The 7,190-nt window shown below is 35.6% G+C and overlaps 1 long non-coding RNA gene across 1 annotated transcript; it reads left to right on the plus strand.

The window, feature by feature from the left end:
- Positions 1 to 1,446: 1,446 nt before the first annotated feature.
- On the plus strand, positions 1,447 to 2,966 carry LOC132626947 (uncharacterized). Its single transcript, XR_009577717.1, has 2 exons — positions 1,447 to 2,210; positions 2,684 to 2,966. It is a non-coding gene; the product is annotated as an uncharacterized LOC132626947 (long non-coding RNA).
- The last annotated feature ends 4,224 nt before the right edge of the window (positions 2,967 to 7,190 follow it).

Here is a 7,190-nt window from a genome sequence, read left to right on the forward strand (position 1 = left end):
ATCTAAAGCAATACAAAGTGTTTTTCTATAAATGTTAAAAATTCTCATTATAGTAGACATTGAATCGGCTAAAAATTTTCCATCGTGACGACCTTTTCCTTCGTCATATAAAAAAGCTATAATTCTTTTTTGCATAACCCAGTTGTCATCAACCCAATGACATGTAATAGAAAAAAAATCTAAATGGTTAATACTAAGACCCAAATCAGCGGTAAGACAAACATTACAATTTAAAGAATTAAATACATGGCGCAAATAAAATCTATATTTTTTAAACAAATCTATAACATCGGCTCTACAAGTACTTCTAGGAATACCCTCAAATAACGGGTTATAACAACGTTGAATGTAAGTAACAAACCCCAAACCCGAGGGAAAGGAAAATGGTAAACAATCATAAGCTACCATTTTAGCTATTTCTACGCGTTCTTTTTTCTTGTCATACTTAAAATTTCTACCAGTTCGTGGGTCTATCGTCATTTGAATCCCCCACACATTTGAACCCGTTTGTTCTCCCCAAATATCCATATGTTTGATTCTCATATGACCATTTAGTGTACCCGTTCCACCATCCTTACCAGTTCCTTGCTTAAAACTAAATACTTGTCCACATAGGGTACACGTAGCTGTTTGGTTTTCCCTATTCTTAGTCATAAATTTCCAAACTTTAGCTGTTAGCTTACGAGTTCTAGGCGGTTTGTCTTGTGTATGTGATTGTGCAGGACATGTATCTCCTATGGGATTTTCGGGGGGTTGTGTTTCATCATCATCATCTAAGTCTTCATTAAAAGTGTCGGTAAAATGTTGTTGCATTGCCTCATGACCTAAAAGTGGATTATTTCCACCAACATCAATACCTAAATTAGGTGTTTCTTCCACAAATGTTTCCTCATTAAGCGCACCCCTAACAGTACGACTACTACTACCGGCACCACGTCTTAATCTCTTTGACATTATTAAATAGAATTAATTTAAATCACAATCAAATAAATCACAAGAAAATAAATTACAACAAATTAAATTGCTAAAATTAAATTGCGTAAATTAAATTGCGAAAAATAAATTGCTAGAATTAAATTGTGAAAAATAAAGATAGAGTTGGAACGAAGGTACCAAATTGCCGGATTAATTTCCAACAAAGTGAAGGCGGCTAGAATTGCAAATCCACCAAAGCTACTTCGGATTGTTGCAAAATCACCAACTCCACCAACAATATTATAATTGCAAAATTAATAATTGAAAGTTGAAACTATAATAAGACTTTGTGGCTAATTATTGCAAAGAAACTATAATTGAGAGATTGAAATTTGAGGGAAAGATGAAGAAGAGTGAATTGATGTGAATTAAAATGAAAATGAAGAAGGATTTATATAGGGGTGGGGATGGATTAAAGTGTTTAAAAAAAAAAATTGGGGGCCAAAAATTTAAAAACTGACCATTTGGGTTGGATATTGACTTATGTTGGGCCTTGTTGTATGATTTGGGGGCTAGCCACTTTATTGTGTTGTCGGCTTACCTTGATTTATTTACTTACTGGCCCATTGCCACATTGAGACACTGGGTATTTGTGACTTGTGATATATCATGACTATGTTATTGTTGTGCTATACTTGATTAAGACTAGTGATGAGAATTGTGATTCCATTATGGTTATTGTGTGGCCTTATTATTGATATTACTTGTGTGCCTATGTGGTACTATTTGGGATTGAATTGGTTATTGATATTACATTGTATCGTATTCATACTCATTTCCATGATACATTGATATTGCATGGTTATGGTACTCATGATGATAAGTAAGAGAGTGTAGCCTCCGAGGTCTTTGCCAGAGAGCATGAAAGGGAGATGAGAGTTCGTGATCCAAGGTCATTTACCGGAGCGGAATGAGTGTTGATAAGAGATCTTGTTGTTATCATCTGTATACTTGAATCATACATTGAACACTCATCCTTTATATGTATATATATGACACATTTGACCGGGGGTGACGATGTGGCCTATGTTGTTTTTAAAAATACTTGGGAGGTGTTATACTAATTGCGCGACCATTCTATGTTGTGTGACATGGGATGGTCAGCAGGAATGAAGGTTGGAAAGCTCGTCTCTAGGCTGTGTGTTACGGAGCGACATAGTACATGGACTTCAAGGATCCCCCATGGGTCATGACTGTCGAGACATGATGTTCCGCTCGAGGCATGTGTGTACACGGTATTGATATATGGCCATTGCATTCACGTCATCCATATCATTGCGTTGCATTGCACTTGTTATCATCATTGTGATTGGATTATTATTGTGTTGTGGATACTTGGTCGTACACTTGATTGAATTTTACAAGTTATGATGAGTACTTGGAACACTTGAGATTAGATGCTTTAACAATAGGCTTGATTGGATATGATGAGACTGGGAACATGCGGGTTTAGATACTTCACTATAAGACTTGATCGGTTATGGAACCTTGTTGGTCGCTAATGGTTTGAATACTGATGTCAATTATTGATACTTGAGGACTTGATATGTATTGATGAGACGGTATTATACTTGTACTTGATTGTGAGCATGCCTATTTTTCATTTACTTTCTGTATATATGTTAGCTAACTGAGGACAACCTATGATACCTACCAGTACTTATTGTTTGTACTGACCAGCACTTGCTGCATTCTTTAATGAATGCAGATTACCAGGATAGATCGACCTCTACTCCTCGTGGTTGATATTCGAGGATTGCTTATTCGAGTATTCAGGGTGAGCATGAGGACGTTCATTGTCCGGAGAATCTTCCTTCTATTATGTCTTTATTTCCATCCTGAGACATGATTTTGAGACTATTTAGGTATTACTTTTATTTAGACTTATAGTATTTAGTTAGATGCTCTTGTATGACTAGACTAGATACTGGGTGTATTTCCTTTACTTCCGCATTTTCTTAAATTATTATCGCAAGAGTTACGTTATTATATCTTCTTTCGCTTTATTTATATTTTATAATTATTGGGATAAAGGTTCGCTTACCGGGGTGGGAAAGGTAGGTGCCCGCACGACTTAGTGAAAATGGATTGTGATAGAGTAGGAGAGGTTTTTTGGTGGTTTGGGTGAGTGTATTTGGTGGAAGTGGGGAGGTGGAAGGTTGAAGGGCCTTTTATTTTTCTGAATTCGCGATGACCGCTCCAGCGGTTGACTTACACCTCCTGTGGTGCCGTTGCAACACTACTGCAGGCCGTTGAAGCGGGACCCTGGTAAATTGTTGTTCCTAGTAATTCGAATCATTTTTGCGACCCAAGTTTAATGCCCTTACCCATGTGTCCCTAATAGACCTACAATTACTAATCCATTCGATTCATTGGAGTTATTACCCTTTCAATTTTTCTCATGAGAAATAGTAGTCGGGCCATCACTAATTATACACTGCTAGAACTAAATTCGCGCATAATGACCTTTATTGATAAGCCTAGACGGGGGAATAATGTGATCTTCAAAGATTTGTTTAGTTGGGTGAACTTCTTTTGCGCCTTTGGTTTACTCGAGCTATTTAAATAAAGACTTCATATGATATAGCTAGCACAGACTTCCGCGAGATAAAGTTGTTCCCAAATGAACGCTACTAAGTTCACTTCATGTGCGCCTTTGTCCGCCTATTGTCATTCGAGGACGAACACTTGTTTAATTAGTATTTGATGTAACGACCCAATTAGTCATTTCAGTAATTCTGAAAGATTCGCAACTTTGACATCCTGGATTTGTTCGATTTGTTATGTATTCCCGGTGATCATCTAGCCTAACTGGACCCGTCGTGTGACTAGGAATTAAAATATCAAATTTCGGCCCTTGGACCCAATCGGACTGCCCCAACGATAGGCTGATAGCAATCACGCCTCAGCGACCCATTCCCCGCTAAAGCGAAGGAGGGAAGAATTTCGGTAGACCTCTTCTGCGGTCTCTATGCCACTAAAGCTGTGTCGCTAAAGCGGTAGCGCCGAAGCGTTAGACGATCAGTGGTTGACCTATTTAAAGCCCCATTTATGGACCTGACCTAATATTTCATTTCCCCAAGTTACAGCCGCCAGCTGAGGATATTTCAGCTTCTTGAGACTTAAATGTCAGGAAGGTAACCTCTTTAAATCCTTCATCGCATCTTCCCTTTATTCCCTCTTTCTTCTTACACCATTTATGATTACAGCAAAGCATTAAATGAGGGTTCTTTCTCAAAATTCTTAAGAGACCTTTGGGTAAGAGTGGCATTGTTGACCTAGAGTAATTAGTAACTCAAGAATGACTTATTTATTGAAAAACCAAGATTAATAACTAGTTCTAAGCTTAAATACTTTCTATTTCTCAAATAAATTAACTTGTTAGGTGTTAACAATGAGGAATGTGAATTAGTGGGTAAGTTTGACTTTGTTAAACCTTGATTTCTATAAAAAAAAAAAAAAAGGTGAAATAGCAATAAATCGAGAATCCAGAATGATTATTTGAGAAATGATGGTTTTACTCTTATGACCCCAAATTCCTAAATTGTTGCTTACTTGAAATTATCCATCGTTCCTAGACCTCTTAGATCTACAATTTCCCTACAAATATGGAAAACGGATTCCAAATGGATGTTCGCGCACCTCTTCGGCCTTGAGGTAGGTAACGACTTCCCTTTCTTGGTAGACTCCGGTTAGACTTTCATATACTAGTGTTAGATGAAATGGAGAATGCATGTATAGGATTTCGGAGATTGGGATGGATACGTAGATTGATAACATATAAGAAGTAGCGGTTATTATTTAGCACTAATATAGTTGTGGATTTATGATGACCTTATGGTGAGACTTTGGTTATTAAAGCGTATGTTTAGATGATATTGTCAGAGAATGCATGTAAACCTTCAGGTATGAAGTTGGGTGGATATTGTCTTAGGTTGGGCCTTGTTGAATGATTTGGAGGCTATCCACCACGTTGTGTTGTTAACTTATCTTGATCTACTTACGTATTGGCTCGTTGCCACGTTGAGACATTGGGTATTTGTGACTAGTGATATATCATGACTATGATATTACGATACTTTACTTGATTGATATTGAGATGAGAATTGTGATTCCATTGTGGCTTATTGTGTAGCCTTATTATTGATATTACTTGCGTGCCCTGTGTGGTACTGTTTGGGATTGAATTGGTTGTTGATATTACATTGCATCGTTTTCATACTCAATTCCATGATACATTGATATTGCATGGTTATGGTATTGATGATGATAAGTGAGAAAGTGTAGCCTCCGAGGTCTTTGCCGAAGAGCGTAAAAGAGAGATGAGAGTTCGTGATCCAAGGTTATTTTTCAGAGCAGAATGAGTGTATGTTTCCCGAGGTTTCTTGTTGGGAATGAATGAGTGCTTAATGCCCGAGGTCTCTTGTCGGGATAGAGAGAGTTCTCATCGCCAAGGCTGTTGCCGGGAAGAGTGGTACATGGACTTTGTGGGTCCCCCATAGGTTGTGCTGTCGAGATGTGATGTTCCATTGTCAGTGTACATGTGTACAATGCATATGCATTGCATTCATCATACATACATTATTGCATTGCATTGTACCTTTTGGTTTCATATGATATGATTGTGATGTACTGGTTCAGGTTGATTGTATTGAGACTTGGCACAGTTGAGTTTAGATGCTATAACATAGGTGATAACTTATTGTGATATGACTGTGATGTACTGGTTCAGATTGGCTATACTAAGACTTGGCACAATTGGGATTAGTTGCTATAACTACAGGTTGTGAGCTTGGATTGGGAAAGCGTGGTGCTAGGTGACCTTAATATGAATGTGTATGACTTGCTAGGTTTTGGTGTGTGAAGGATATTAGAATGACGAGAGAGTTATCCTTAAACCTAATTATGGATACGATAAATGATAGGTTGACCTTGCAGTGTTGTGAGTAGAAATGGCCCTATAAGTAGTTGTAATGTCGCAGTATTTGAGCATGGCTACCTAATTAGTTAGTTAGATAAGTTAGAACGTGAGGAATGGTATTTGCCTTAAGACCGCCTACAATGTTTATTTGTGGATTCTATTACTGTTATGTTATTCTAACCATTGTCGGCATATGATGCTTACCAGTACTAGTGTTGTACTAACATTACTCTCGCTACATCCCTCTTGGGGTGTAGAGTTGTGCGGGTTTTTTGGTTGATTTGAAGTTGTCGGGAGATGTGCGGTGCCTATCTTGAAGACCTCCGTCATCTTATTCCTATATGGAGGTTAAGTCATTTATTTTCGATGTACGTGTCTCCAAATTAGTCATTTTTTTACTAGTCTAGATCAGGTCATGGGAAATGAGTCAGCGTATTTAAAAGTTGTTGTAAACACTTCCGCTTTATTATATATATTGGTTTTACTTCCACATTTTGATTATGTTATATCTTGAGGATTAATGAATATCATTCTTTACTTGCAAATGATTTTGTTTTGGGTTAAGGGTTCGCCTACCGAAATGAAAATGGTAGGTGCCCGGACGATCCTAAAATGGATCGTGGCAAAAAACAAGTGTTAAGTTCAGGATTCATTGTTGGGGTAAGATTCTAACCTTTATTTCATCATTTCCTCGATTCATTCCATTAATTAGTGATTAAATCATGCTTTAGGAGTGCTTAAAATTTTTTTTTTTTGTTTTTTGTATTATATATATATATATATATATATATATATATATATATATATATATATATATATATTATAGTATTTATTTGTATATTGTAGGTATATTTACATATGTTATACAACTTTATAATTAAAGTTTAAATATTTACTGACTAACAGCCTAACAGCAAGTCAGCTATACAGAATAGTGCTTTTCGTATACATATATATGTATAAGTTACATATATATGTATAACTTAATATATATACTATATATATGTATAACTTAATATATATACTAAATATATGTATAACTTAATATATATACTATATATATGTATATATATGTACTATATACTATATATACTTATATATAGGTATAACTTAATATATATACTATATATACTATATATACTTAATATATATACTATATATATTTATATATAATATATACTATATATACTTATATACTATATATACTTATATATGTGTATAACTTAATATATATACTATATATACTATTTTTTCTATATGTACTATATATACTTATATATGTTTAAGTATACTA

Source organism: Lycium barbarum, chromosome 2 (genome assembly GCF_019175385.1).
Source record: "Lycium barbarum isolate Lr01 chromosome 2, ASM1917538v2, whole genome shotgun sequence".
NCBI lineage: Eukaryota > Viridiplantae > Streptophyta > Magnoliopsida > Solanales > Solanaceae > Lycium > Lycium barbarum.